This window comes from Euwallacea similis, chromosome 4 (genome assembly GCF_039881205.1).
Source record: "Euwallacea similis isolate ESF13 chromosome 4, ESF131.1, whole genome shotgun sequence".
NCBI classification, from domain to species: Eukaryota; Metazoa; Arthropoda; class Insecta; order Coleoptera; family Curculionidae; genus Euwallacea; species Euwallacea similis.
This window is the reverse complement of record NC_089612.1, coordinates 6,748,687-6,764,260: the sequence shown is the minus strand read 5'-3', so window position 1 is coordinate 6,764,260 and position 15,574 is coordinate 6,748,687. Positions and strand designations below refer to the sequence as shown.

At 34.4% G+C, this 15,574-nt stretch overlaps 1 protein-coding gene across 3 annotated transcripts in view; it reads right to left on the bottom strand.

The window, feature by feature from the left end:
* The window catches only part of rsh (radish), a 62,097-nt gene extending 53,050 nt beyond the window's left edge, over positions 1-9,047 (bottom strand). For 2 of the 3 annotated variants that reach the window (XM_066389405.1, XM_066389406.1), the window contains exon 1: positions 8,918-9,047. The gene's annotated coding sequence lies outside the window, so the exon portion shown is untranslated. Of the gene's footprint in view, positions 1-8,638; positions 8,716-8,917 lie in introns of all 3 variants that reach the window. The other variant, XM_066389404.1, reaches the window with a different exon arrangement.
* Between the last annotated feature and the right edge of the window lie 6,527 nt (positions 9,048-15,574).

Here is a 15,574-nt window from a genome sequence, read left to right as displayed (position 1 = left end):
ATAGAGAGATTGAGATGCTTTTCTCAATCGGGAGTCCAATTGCACTCTTAGAGGTCTTTTTTAGTACTCCTGGTCTCGCCCTCGAGGAGTCTGCCAACTTCCCCACTTCTTAGGGCTACAAGAACTGGTGGGAGAGATGCTACTTTTTTAACCTATTCTGAATTATATCAATGCCGCCACCCTCTAATTTGGGTGCCGCATCGTGCAATATTTACGCCGGGGAATTCCTGATGGTTTATTGGAGGTCGGTGTGGTTCCAATTCTGGGCTACAACCCCGAGCTGCAAAGAACCAGATGGGCGGAACGCATAGCTCCCATCTTAATTCGGCACGTAACGGTGGCTCGAGGATGTCTATTTTATTGGGGCGCAACAACAATTGGAGGCCCAACGGTTTTCAACCGTTTTATGTTGGGAAATTCCAACAAAGACACTATTTTAAGGAACCTTAACTAGTATCTATCATATTAAAAATGATCAAATTATTTCAAGTACTTTAAAAGTTATTTAATAAAAACTGATTTTCAGGGGCGTCGTTTAGGAGCCTGTATCTTGGTAGGGAGGGTCTGTAAAAATTTTTTTAATAGAAACTTGACATGTTATTTTGGCACCCTGTATTTGTATCCGAAAGCATGCCCAAATTTTCCGGGACACCCTGTAGACCGGTACAGATTTCTAATTTTCTGTCATTTTGGACCTCATTTTAGATTGTAAAATTATTTTGACCACCGTGTGCAATTTTTCATACATTTGCCTATGTCCTCTTGTACCTTCAGGTTTCGGACACAATTTCAATCACAAGGATGTCCTCGTCAGAAAAACTCTTCTCCTGTCTCATTCTTTTAAGGCCCTTATATCAAAATTAGGGACATTTAGTAAATCGAAAACAACAGGACAACATGGAGTCAAGCTTCATAACTATCAAAAATTACGTCATTGACTAAAAAATATCTGAGTTGATTAGTAGTCCTCCAGTGGTGGTACCAATTTTTCTTAAACTCAGTTTTTTTAGCAATTAGGAAGAGTTTAGTTTAGATATTTCAATATTTAGAAAAAAGTTCCATGCTACTGAGGATTAGTAGGGACATTAATATCTACATATAGGATATATGGAAAGTGAGCTCTCTAGTAGTATTTAAGTGGTGGCACCATCAATTTATTGAAATGAACCGTGCAAAACACAATTTTTTCGGCCATTCTAAGAGCGTAATATACAGCATCTATAGAACTATACGGAAATAAGTATATAGTTCAGAAAATTTTAAAAATCGTTTAGCCACTGGACAATTACTAGAAAGTTTGACATATTTTATTGTATATTTTCCCCCCATTCTTAATGGCGTAGATAATGTATTGTTTCATGTACTGTTAAGGATAAAAAAGCTGAGAGGAACCAACGACACCATTTCCCAACCAGACGCTTGTTTTTGCAGCCCAGTCGCAATTTTCTCAAATGCCGCTATCGAAACCGTTACGACCAATAAAAAAGTTTTATCCGAAGTCGTATAGGCAAGTTAACAGGCAATAAGGGAAAGGGCGGGAGAATTAAAATAATTTATTAAAATCTTTCCTAAACGGCGTAAAAGTTTTTAGAGTCCTTGGGCTGCGCATGTCCTAATCCATCAACAAAGAAAGTTTTTATTGAGGTCTCCAGGGCGAAGTTTAGAAATGAGAAAAATCGCTATTGCCCGGGGGATAGATGATACTATTTTCCAATATTCTTGAATGCCATATAAAGGCAATGCAAGTCTATAACTTGCCTCACTCTGTGGCAATACCACTGGAATTCACGGGCCTTTTCATTATTCCCTCGTCGATATTATAGAGGGAAACTATCTCCAGTACGAGCAAAGAGATCCTGAGATGAGCACTCTATTGCATAGCCGAGGAGCAACTACTTAATATTGCCCTATATTTGAAAACTTATGCCGCATTCGACTAATTGCAATATAGTGCACAATAGCGAACCCTTCACTACCTGATTACTGCCTAAAATGCAAAAACCTTCATAATCCAGTAATACCAAATGTACGTTTAATTAGATTTCAGTTTAATAATAGGAAATTCGAGTTTCATTTATCGCACATTCTAACGATTTACGGGTTAGTCCCATTGTTCCAATTTGTCGATATTTACTGGAAGTGTTTACAGTAGTAATCGTCATCATCGTTAATAACAGAGCAACGGCAATTTTATTGAAATTACATAGAGTCAACAAACATAACAAATTAAGACTAAAGAAAATATTACGCAGGGTGTTCAAAAATAACGTGAAAATATTTTTAAAGGTGATTCAAGAAATTTAAACAATATAAAAAGTTCGTATACGTACCCCAAAAATTGCTTCTTAAAAGGGCTCGTAAAGGGAAAACTCTGAAGGTGATTTTTTCGCAATATTTTTTAAACGAATTAGAGGATGCATTTAGATAAACGAGGCCATTTTCAAGATTTGTTGTTAATAAGTAATAAATTTTTAATAATATTAGTGTTGTTATTGATGGCTAACAAAAAACTATTTTTGTTACAAGGATGCCTATTATGTTTATTAAGATGCATTTCGACGTTCATGTAATCGTGCATCGGTTTATAAAAACTCCTTCTTTTGGAAAACGATCTCCCCTAACGAGTTGAAATAAGAAAATATTTTTTACTTTAAAATATTTACGATTCAGTAATTTGATTTCCAAAATTAAAAAATGTTACAAACAAAAAAAAATGAGGGCAACATTTACGTAAAAGACTTTCTGTATGTGACGTGTCTAATTAAAATCTGCAATTATTAACACGATAAAAGTTTTCTTATTCCAACTTACTAAAGTATACTGAATTTCAAAATTTTATCACACCCTTTCGAAAATATTGTGAAAAAACCATCTTCAAAGTTCCGTTTTTAAGAGGTTCTAGATCCTTTGAAAGGCACTTTGGGATATTTCTATAAGAACTTTTGTCATTATTTTAATCTCTAGAATCACGTCCCAAAATATTTCGACGTTATTCCGGACACCTTGTACAGAAAAACGCTGAATTGTTTATGACTTAAATGATGCGGGCTGTCAATTTCAAACAAATAATAAATCAATATGAACGATTCCATGACCAACTATCTTAAAGTTGTAATATTGCATTAAAAAAGGCTTTATGTCCACTATATCGAAAAATAACTGTCTAGTTATTGATATCATTTTAATGAAGCTTGAAAAATATCTTTTCAAATAGGTCATAACCTACTATACTTTCTATTTAAAAAAAAGTAAATTTATGTCATGCCTCAAAACTGACAGTTGCCAGAAAAAATCTGATAAGCTTATCATTTTCAGGGCAAATTTATCTACAGTATTCATATTTACATAATTTCTCTACAACCAATAATTACACGGCTAGATCTATTAAAAGAAATTGACAAAAATTTAGTTTTTTCTTAATAGTACCATTACCAGCACTCGTAATAAGCCATGGACTTTTTCAAGAAACCATAAGTGGTTTTAAATTGGTCCCCTAAACCTGCAATTCTTTCCTCTTTTAACCAACTTCGTAACTCTATTAGTTTTTAAGATCTCTTCACTAATTGTCGAAAAAAACTCTCCTTATAAGTTACAGGAACAAGCTTGCTCTCTAGTACCTGGGTTGCACAGCTCTTTGTATTTAATGAACAGAGGCGTACAAGAGGGAAGAAAATAAACTTTAATTTTAACCCATTACCAACAGACTTATTGGAAGATACCCTACTATTATTATTTTAGTGTAGTTTGAAAACCAAAGTTGGCTCTCTAATCTCTGATTTTCCCGGGTCTTTGTATTATAATAAACAGAGGCGTACATTGACGGGAAAAGTCAAAACTGCGAGTGAATTCAACAAACACTTTTACTGCCATAGTTTTAACACGTTCCTAGCAGCCTCATTGGAAAGCAACCTACGGCACTGACTTTAATCTAGATTTAAGACCAAAGCTTTCTCTCTAATCCCGGGGTTTCACAGTTCTTTGGATTTAATAAACAGGCGTACAAAAGGGAAAAGGGAAGAAACTTCACTTTCACAGTTTTAATACTTCCCAACGGTTCTATTAGGAAGCAACCTACGCCAATGACTTTTTCTTTTTTTTCTCTGTAATTTCAGATTTTCACGGTTCTTTCTATTTAATAAACAGGGCGTAGAGAAGAGAAGGTGTAAATATTGGATTCAATAAGAGTGAGCGCATGAGTTTAGTGATTGAAATGGTAGACTTCAATCACTTTACCATAAGAAGGTCTGCTACCTGCAAGTACTATTTATGCGGTCACTCTTGTTGAATCCAATATCTTCATCTTCCCCCTTTACACCTTAGTTTATTAAATATAAACATCTATGAGACTCAAAGATTAGAGACCAGACCTTGACCTTAAAAGTAGATTAAAGTCATTGGCGTCGGTTGTCTTCCAATAAGGCTGTTAGGAATGTAATAAAACTGAGTCAGTTTAAGATTTCGTTAAATTTACTCGAAAGTTTCTTTTTTTCATCTTGTACGCCTTCATTTATTAAATACAAAAAAACTCGTGAAACTCAGAGATTAAAGAACAAGCTGAAAACTAGGTTAAAGTCATTGGCATAGGTAGTTTCCCAATAAAACTGCTAGGAAAACTTACTGCGAAGAAGGGCAATATTTGAAATGGAATAAGATAGGCATATAGTAAGTTAATGAAATCAGATACGGAGCTTCCAATTGGAAATCGTCACATTCCCATCTTTGTCAAACCTGCTCTGAAATGCATGCAAAGTCGATATAATTTCAAAACGCTTTCAAACTAAACATATATTTCATAAAGCACATTTCTCCAAGAACAATAAGAAATCCCAGAAGTTTGCTTTCGCTTCCTGCTCCCTGCTAATCTCTCCGAACGTTTCGAAGAAATCGACACAAAAACGTTTCTCTTCTTTATTACGTTCTAATGGCCGCGGACTGGGGGTCGAAAACTTAAATCTTGATTTTAAAACGGAATAAAATGGGATTGTTTCAAATAATCCGCTTTTATATTACTTTTGTTTGTTTTTGGTTACACTTGTTTCCGTAGTATTGGCAGTAAATTGGAGACTTTGTAAGGGCTAAATTCTATTTACGAGTACCGAGCAGCAGGGTTTTCGAAATAGCTGGTTTTCGCGAGTTTGACCCACTTTTAGTATAATAAAATATAACCTGTTTAAATTTGAAAAAATCCTCTGGAAGGTTTTTCAAGTGCATTCCACGTGTCCGGAGATAGATAGGCAACCAGCTAAACATATCAGTATCCCATAATGGTTTTCCACGCCGTAAGTAAATGAGAAATCATTATTTTTGTTGAAACGAATCGGGTTCAGCTGCATGTTTCAAAATAATGTGCTCAAAGTACAAAAATACATTGTGAATTGTGCCAATAGGATACAGGTGGAGTCCTGTAATACGTAACACGTAATTGCGACTCTTATGTCGCTTTCAACGAGGGCCATTATGTCGAATATCGCAAGGCACAAAACTGCAAAATGCCATTTTTCTAATTAACTTCATTATTAAGCGTCTGTAGTGCATACAATAATTATAATACTGCGGAGAAGTTCGTTAAGCGCTCCTTATTATTAAGCTTTATGGATCTTTTGATCTTCAGGTCCTTACGACTGAAGTTGCAGTTAAACTTCCTTAAAAGCTCTTGTAAAACTCGTTTAATATTTAGGGTGGAACAGCTAAATAGAATAAATTCAATTATTTTTTTTTAATTTAATTATTATTTATTTCAATTATTGTAACTTAAAAATTTAATTCCTAAATTTAACCCCCTTTCCGTGACAATTACAACCCCGGAATTTTTAAATCGAAAGCATGGGTTTGTGATACGTCAATTGAAAGATCTTTTCATTCCCCATTCAAAACTGCTATGGTTTTAAACTATATAGCAAAGAATAACAAAAAAATAAATTCGTGTAATTGATGATTTTCTCTATAATAAACTTAAAACTTAATAACTAATACCATATCGTTATTGATAATGTGTTAAAGTAATAAATCAAATCAATCTTAATTTTCTATGATATGTTCAAAATGCATGCCTTGAACCTCTTGGCAGTATCCTAACCATAAATAAAAATTTCTTTTAGCATTAATCAACAACTAAGGCATAACCAATCTAATCGTCAGCGTTATTATTTTTTTAAAGTCAACTAGATCGTGTTGTTTAGTTCTGTACACCATATTCTTCACATATCACCATGAAAACTCTAATAGAGTAAGATCGGGTGATTCTGCTGGCCATTCTAGCGATTCTCGCCTCTCTACCTGCCGATTTGGAAAAGTTAAGACAATGTACATTGCCATTGATTTATTTTGTTACTTTATTATATTATTAGTAAAGAAGTAGTATCAGTTAGTTATTAGTCTTTAGTTTATTGTAGAGAATTTCGTTGATTACATGAATTTTTTTCTGTTATTCTTTCAAATAAAGTTTAAAACCATAGGAATTTTGAATAGAGAATGAAAAGACCTTTCAAATGAGGTATCATAAACTTATAATTATATAATAAAAAAAAATTCATTAATGTTTAGGGATTGCAATTGTCATGCAAAAGGGGTTAAATTTATAAATGAAATTTTTACGTTACGGAATGTAATTTCAGAATCTAAAATTGGTATGTTTCGGTATTTTTTTCACATATGTCGAAATATGCAGATATTGAATTTATTCTATTTGACTGTTTCACCCTGTATTTGTTTTAGGGCAATTTCCAGGATATCTAGTTGTTGACTTCGTGAGTTATTGGTTGTTTTCAAATATTTGCAAAATTCCATCAGGATTATTTACACGCTTTTTCTCCATAGACAAAGCTTTGTCAGGCCATTCGTTTGCCAACTTTAGCCGGGAGTTTACTTTGTTACCTTTACATCACAGAGCAGTCAAAGTAAATTTCCCCCCTGGAATTCTTTTCTAAAGTAATAAAAACTTCCATGTCGTAGTTACCCGCTGTTGGATTAAGATGTTCGCCTGTTTAATCCCCCAATACAGCATGAAACTCGGAATTTAAATGTTAAATGGAAATTAATAAAATTTCTCTGCCTCATGGTTGTAGGGCGAAGGAAATTATGTTGGTAAAGGAAGGAAAACTTATTGCTGGTAAAAAATATTAATAGAGGTGGAGAAAGATTTGTGCTGGCTAATAAAATTTTCAATTTTTAGCAATTGGAAGGTGTTTAGTTTAGCAATTTCTAATTTAAGAACGAAAACATCTAAGCCATTAATAGTAATTGAGAAGTATAAAGTAGCTATAGAACTATAAGGGAAAAAAATTAAGTTGGCTAATGTTCGTCTAGTGACCGTACCAATTTGTTATTATGAAAGATGTTTTTTGTGCTATTTTTAAAGAATTTAATTAGAAATGTTTCTTTCGAGAAAGACAATATCTGCGCCACTGAAAGTAGGTAAAGAATTTAAAAGAACTATAGGAATATATGGGAAAAATATTTAGCTCTCTAGAGGTCGTCCAGCAGCGGAATCAATTTTTTATTTTGGAACAAATTTTTTTGGATTACGTTTAAGCAATTCCTATTACTCTTTGCAGTAAAGTTTAAAACCATAACAATTTTGAATACAGAGTGAAAATGCCTTTCAATTGAGATATCACAAATCTATAATTTCGATTTAAAAATTTAGAGGTCGCAACTGTCACGCAAAGGGGGTTGAATTTAGGTATGAAATTTTTCCGTTACAGGATGTAATTTCAGAATCTAAAATTGACGGATATTTTTTTCACATGTGTCGAAATATGCAGATATTGAATTTATTCCATTTAGCTTTTCCACACTGTACGGCTTTCTACAATATTATGCCAGTGGCGGTATTAATCAATTTTTATATTCCGAATTTTTCAGAACACAATTTTTTGTTCCAAATCCTTAAGAGTTAATTTTAGAAATTTACATCTTAATTGACTGCACATTAAAACATTGAACAACAATAACTACCCGAAGTCCTTGCAAAGTGATTTCCGATTCCTAATTCAATTCCATTAAGCGGGGAATCGGCTTAGCGGAACCTCCCAAATTCATTTGCCAGCCATTAAATTAATTGCCCTGCTTTCCAGAAACTGGAGTGTTTCATGGTATACTTACTTTCCGGATGTGTAGTTGATTTACCACGTGAATAAATCCGACTTCAAGAATGCACAGTTTAGGGCAAGCATAGAGGATTTAGTACCGTTTAGGAAGCATTTGAAACATTTCACTTTGGACAGGGGAATTGTTTGTTTATGGATTTCGTATATATATATATATATATATATATATAGTATATTTAATTTTGTGATTAAATATTGCTCAAATGAGTCATCTAACGCCATTTTTGTGAATCAACGTTGTCGTTTTGCGGGTCAACAGCTGCTCTTCTCTGTCATTAGAGTGTGGAATATTTCATTTTGAGTTCTATACTGCAGTTTTGCGGGTTGACAAAGTGGTAAATGTAACGTGTTCTTGACAAAATTGGCGAATGTCTAGGGTTAGTCACATTAGAACTCAAATCCCATTTATTTGTTTTCTCGTTATTGCGGGATAATCCCCCTTTAATCTTACGACATCCTTCGGTTGCGTCAATAAAACTCGAAATTATACCCGAGACATAAAACTAACATAAAACTAACATATAACTCACGTGCTTTTTACGCTTTGCAACTTGTGGATTCTTGCTGGATAAGTACGTTGTTCTATCGCATTCCGCCTCGCTTTCCGCTATAGTTGCATGTATAAGTAGAACTTTAAACTTCCTTTGTGGACTACGTTTCTAGCTACTATTAGTGTTGCGATGTAATAATAATGGGTTTTTAGAGCTGTTACGTGTCTAGGAGCCTAATGAAGTGCTATCAATACACAACACCTAAGATCTACGTCTAGAGTAATAGGCAGAAGTGGCCAAAGCCAAAGCGAGACTTACATTGCAATCGGGTTGCTGATGGTCAACGAGAGGCGATTCTAGATCTACATAGAGCGACGCACACTAACCGTATAGCAGTTATACACAGAGCGAAAGCGAAGCGCGACGCCTGGAAAGGGACTCTGGAACAGGCGCTGGTTGGTTTCTAACTGAATCCAGCGATTGTAGCGGCGCACCAGCCAGCGTGGTGCCTAAGAATTGATCTTGGCTAGATGCTCACGTCACCGGGAATCACGCCGGGATCCGGGATGGAGTGCGTCTCCATGCCGGGTCCAACAGGTATATTTTGATGTCGGCAAAACTCTGCTCTATATTTGCTGAGCGTTTCATTATCTCGATGAAGTACGGCTCTCGCTTGCGGGCTTTATTTTGCAGTAGCTGTCGTCGACTTTTTTTCCATATATTTTGGCTTGTCTGTTAGTCGATAAGAACACTTATTCGCTAAGAGGTATTATATGGGGCTCGTCGCGATATACATTTTACTCGTAACGAGGACTTTAGTATAGCCAGGCGAAGTCGAGGTTTAATAAATGCGTTTTTTTCCTATTGCTGTCACTTACTCTGGTGTTACTGGAATGGGTTGTGGACTGTATTTTTAGCGATTGAAACGCTCGACTTAACAATTTATCCATCCGTTTTATTGGAAATTGAAACAACGCGCTCTCGTGCATGAGATGGATCAAAAATTCCAACTATATGGGGTGTTAAAAAAATATGAATAACTCTTATGTTTTGTTGTTTATACTTTTCTTGAATGTATGTTAGGACATCTAAATATAAAAATCCAGAGATGTTAAGTCTGAGATGCATGGTGGCAGGCATGGGAGCATGGCGTCCAATTCTCTTTATCGGATAATATCCATTCAACTCTGTAGTCACCTGCTTAGTTGAATTGGAACTAAGGGAACACCTGAGGCCATTTTGAGGTACCTAATATCAAGGATCAATTGAAACATGAAGTCATTTTAGAAATTTTTTCGATCCTTAGGAATTGTTGTATGCCAATGACGTGGTACATATTGAGTGCTATAAACAGACCCCATAAATTTGCTTTGAACCCCTTACTCCTAAATTTGCCACTGTCTCATTTTAAGCAACAAATACATTATCAGCTCAATTCCACATGAATAATAATCCAACTTGACCCTATTTCCCGTTAAATCTTCAGCATCCAGCTTTTGTTAACGCAATTCAGGTCAGAGCTCGACAGTAGCTAAGAAGGTTTTCCGTTGTATGCATCGGGCGTTCATATTTCATCCAGTAACATCATAAAGCGGAAAATAAAAACTGGGAACCTCAGCACTCCATTCCACTCAATATCTGTTTTGCCACCTTTCGGTTTGTTTTTGCGCTTCGGTAAAAGCTGTGCGTGTAACGGGGCCTTCGGGTGAAAACGAACGTTTCCGTGCGAATGATTTATTCACTACAGAATTGTTCGTGATGCCACTTTTTGATACAAATGTAATTCCTACTACTGAATATTATTAGTACAGTCCGTACCGGTTGAAGTGGTACCTTTTTAAAAATCTTCACAAAGTTGCAAAACTATAAGTTTTATATTAATAGAAAATAGAAATAATCGATCTTAATTGAAATTTCCTGCTAAAGGAGACAAAAGTATTTTCATCTTAGTCATTTGCTTGTCATCGAGAAGTATAATAAAAATACTTCGACGAAACGATACAGCAGCGCCACAACAGGTATTGAGTAGGATCGGGGCGTCGACATTTGGCCCCATTTATCTCTCCTTCCATTATCATATTGTTTAATGGAAGATTATATATTAAGGGAGCGGAAATCGACCTCTTTGTCCCCTGCCTTTTAACGCTGACAAATTCTTCTTCGAAGCATTCATTCTCTGAATTTTATTAACACCATGAAGACCTCCGGTGTCGAAATCTCTCAACACAACCGAAAACTATAGAAATATGGCAACTTATATCGACGCAGATATGTCTCATAAATAATCCTTTGCATCAGGGAAAAATGGAACAGGTTTGGGAGAGGCGAGGCCCGGAAAATTCGATAAAATGTTTAGCATTTTGCAGGCATGTCCGTTGTTCGCTTTCGCATTCTTTAGATTTATTGGTCTACAGCAGAAAAAATGTTATGTAAAAGATGGACAGCGAGTTTAGAAATCAGTAAATGTACATTTTTACGTTTTAGCTTGTAATGCCACCGAAAATACATATATCATAGAAGAGTCGCTTCGTTAAATGTCCGAACACATCCTGGATAACTAGGCTGCCGCCTGCTTCGCGCACCCGCTAGAAGCAGCGAAACCACTCATTTATTTATAGTACTTTAGCATGCTGCCGAATGATAAGAGCTTTTAGTAAAATAAGCTTTTCGGTTTCTATCGTCGTTCATCTGACTAGATCAAGCTGCCGTGGTCAAGTGAATTTTCTATGACAAATATAAGTTGTCCCGAAATAATGTTGAAATATTTTGGAAAGTGATTCTAGAGATTAAAATAATAAAGAAAGTCTTATAAATATATTCCAAAAATCGCTTCTTAAAAGTTCTAAAACCCGTTAAAGGGGGAACTCTGAAGATGGTTTTTTCGCAATATTTTCGAAACGGTTTGCGGTAAAATTACGAAATTCGGTATACTTTATAGGATGGAATGAGACAAAAATTTTGTGTTAATAATTGCAGATTTTGGTCAGGGGCATTACATACAACGGGTCTCCTACGTAAATGTTGCCTCAACTTTTTTATTTGCGACATTTGTTAATCTTTAAAATCAAATCACTGAATCGTAAATATTTTTAAGTTAAAAAAATCCTGTCATTTTATCTGGTTAGGATAAATTGTTTTCCAGGAAAATGGATTTTTACAAACCGATGCGCGAATATATGGACATCGAAATGCATTTTAATAAACATAGTAAGCATCCTTATAATTTAAATATATTTTTTATTAGCCAGCAATAACAAGATTAATATTATTAAATATTTATTATTTATTCATAACAAATATTGAATATGGCCTCCGTTCATTTCAATACATCTTCTAATTCTTTTTTTCATAGATTTTGATGTTCATTTACTTATGCATCGACTTATAAAAATTCATTTTTCTGGGAAAGAGTCTGTCCTAACGCGATTAAATAAGAAGACCTTTTTTACTTAAAAATTATTGTGATTCAGTAATTTTATTTTAAAAATTAAGAAATGTCACAAACAACAAAATTAGGGCAACATTTACGTAGAAGATTCCCTGTATGTGACGTCCTTGATTAAAATTTATAATTATTAACACAAAAGGAGTTTTTTCATTCCATCTTATTAAAGTATATCGAATTTTATAATTTTAATCCAGACCGTTTTGAAAATATTGCGAAAAACTAATCTTCAGAATTCACCCTTTATGGAGTTCTAACTCTTTGAAGAAGTTTTTGAGATATGTTTATAAGGACTTTTTAAAATTATTTTAATCTCTAGAATTACCTCCCAAAATATTTTGACATTATTTTCGGACACTCTGTATATTTTCGGTAGTCAAGCTAATTCATTCATTTAATTTTTTAAATTTATATATGCAAAGAGTCAGTTTTAAATTAGGAGTGTTTTGAGAGAATGTTTTAAGAATTGAGGATATATCAAACACTTATAGAAAAACAATTGAAAAGCGAGAGACGGGCAAAATCGTGAGTTTTTTCGAATTTTACCCATGTTGCTTCGATTTAACTAGATCAAGATGCTGCGGCGAACTGACCTTTCTCTGATAAAATACATGTTCAATGATTATACAGTGTAGTTCTGTGCTTTATATGTCTTGTTTAATGTTTTATCGTCACAATACCAGGCCAAACTACCTCTTATTAAAGTTTAATTTTTAATCCAGTCACATTTCTCCTTTGAAGTCTCTAGGGAAAATTGTATTTTTGTGGAAAATCTATTAAGATCTAGTAATGTTGACTTCCTATCTCGATTTTGCAAAAATAATTTCTTTTAAGTCTGGTTCGTAAAGTAATTTTTTTTCTTCTACTCAACATAGCGAATGAAGCTGTTTAAAGTTTTCCCAATTGCCTGGAAAATGGAACACCCTGTACTCCTATACTGCTCCTGATAAGTTCATAGGCGTTTTTGAATATTCTACAAATCTCGAATACCTGTGTGTAATAAAATAAATAACAATATATTTAAACAAGCGTGCCCGCTCTAAAAGGCAGTCGAGCCAAATCGATCGAACTCCGCTAAATTTAGAAACTGGGGCATCACTGAGTAGGGGGTGAAGGTCTCCCTCTGAACCTGAAATCCTGAACAACCTGTTCGAAGTCCGGATGCAGCCAGCCGCCTACGCCCACCCCTCCTGCCCTTTGAGACCCCCACGCCCATTTTTAATGCGCCTCTAATGGGTTTGTTATATGTATAATATAAAGGTTTTCGTTGAACAGGTTACAAATTAAATTCCATCCCTTCCCGTTATATTTGCAGGATTCTATCGATTTTGGCGAATTTAATGGAGATAAATTGGCCTTGGTAACCTTACATGTATATCGGGAATTTTCCCTCTTTATTAGAAACTTTTGGAGTTTTGCAAGCTGGCTTTAATTGGTCGCAAATTTGTAAAGTGCAAGTAATTTATATAGATTCTCTTTGGAAAATTGACAAATACTGTTGAAAATTATTAGTTCAGAAATGAAGCTAATAAAAATGGATTTTGGACCCAAATAATGCATATTTGTTAATTTTATTAGAAAAATCTGTGGTTAAAATACACTAAAATACACACTTTGATTTGGGACATTCTGTATCTGTACATAAGAGCTCACACAGTAGGTTTAATGCCTCTGATGCGACCACAATAGCATGCGATTATTAAGCTTAACTGGCAAAAATCCGAATAGAGCTCAAAAATCAGAAGCGTGCTGGTGGATTTCCAAACAAAATCATTTTTTGTCTATAAAAATGTTTGCATTGTTAAATGTCCGATTATCGTTTTCCACCAAATTGCGCATGTCACACTCCACCTCTGATTTTCTAATATAAACTCTCTCATCATGGAACATTTGAAGTTACCTTCTAACGTCAATCTAACGCGCAAATTAACTGTCCTCAACCATGTCATAAACACAAACACCCACGATGCTTCGGTACCTTGTTCCAGTATGTGCTTAGATGTCAGCTACATCAGCTCTGAGTTGTTTACATTATTCGGATATTCAATACACAATTTGAGATTTAGCGCAACATCCCCAACCCCTAAATTAATCGCATAGGAAATATTTTGGTTTGATTTTCCAAATATACCTCTGTTAGCACATCATATTTAAGAGGTGTACTTGGTCAAACAACCTAAGGGAGAACGTGATCACTAATTTACACCCAAACACGTGTATTTTGAATCTTAATTATATGGGTGCGGTTTAGGAGACAGTTAGTTACACAGAGAGAATGTTTAAGTGTCTGTAGAGACATAGAGTTTCAGGCGACCGGTGTTATTGAGAGTCCTTAGGGCTTCGGTATTGATATAGCTAAGTTGGTATGACGAAATGGGGTGGTTATTGATATAACGCGTGAAAACATAATACAGCATCACCAATAAAATCCGTATCATATGGGATTTTTTTTACCTATGAATTTGGATAAATTTTGACTTTACCTTCAGGTTGCGATTCACAAATGATGAGAAATGACTTACAAATCTAAAAACAAATGGCTGACTATAACTGTCAAATTGAATTTTTTTTTCTAAAATATTCAAAATCTATTATTTCACAAAATTTTGAAAAATCCATAGGAAAAAGTTTCTTAATTTCTATCCAAATGCCAATTTTCAACATTCTCGGACAACTTATTTTAAAACAATTTTTGGTATTTTTAAATTTCCAAGGAATCCAAATTAGTCAGCAACCTTGTAAAAATAATTACTTGTTTATATATCTAATTCTGTGTCAATAAACTTTATAAACATACCGCAATAAGGTAACCTAAACATGGTCTTTATAAACTAGATTAACTTTGCTTCCAGGCATACGTGGCGTCTTTAAAAAATGTTACGTTTTCTTTAAAAAGATATATTTATTACAACTTTAACTAATGAATACTCATTCAGACAATTACATTGATATACTATAATTATTCTTACAGGGCTACTGACCAATTTGAATACCTCGGAAATGCAGAAATACAAAAAAATTAAAAAATGCAAGTCGTCCAAGAAAGTTGTATATTGGCATATGGGTAGAAAATAAGAATCTAAGGAACTTTTTCTTTTGTAATTTTTCAAAATTTTGAGAAATAATGGTAGATTTTCAATATTTTTGAAAAAAAAAATTGCAATTTGGCAGTTCTAGATACTCATTTGTTTTTCGATTTGTAGGTCATTTCTCATTATTTATGAAGCACTACCTAAAGGCAAAGTCAAAACTTACCCAAATTCTTAAATAAAAAAATTTCCCATATAATGCGGATTTTATTGGTGACGCTGTAAACCTATTTAATACGCAACTTTTCCTCTCAAAACTCTGCTCAATAATTAATGGACATTACGAGCTCGGCTTGAACCAGCAATGAGCGCACCCATTTCCTTGACAATAGACAACCGACTTTCCTTTCTATTACCTCTAATTTGAAAAGGGGTGGCGAAAGAAACCGTGCGTAACCATGGCAACATCAGGGTTCCGGATAAAATCTAATCCCATTTATA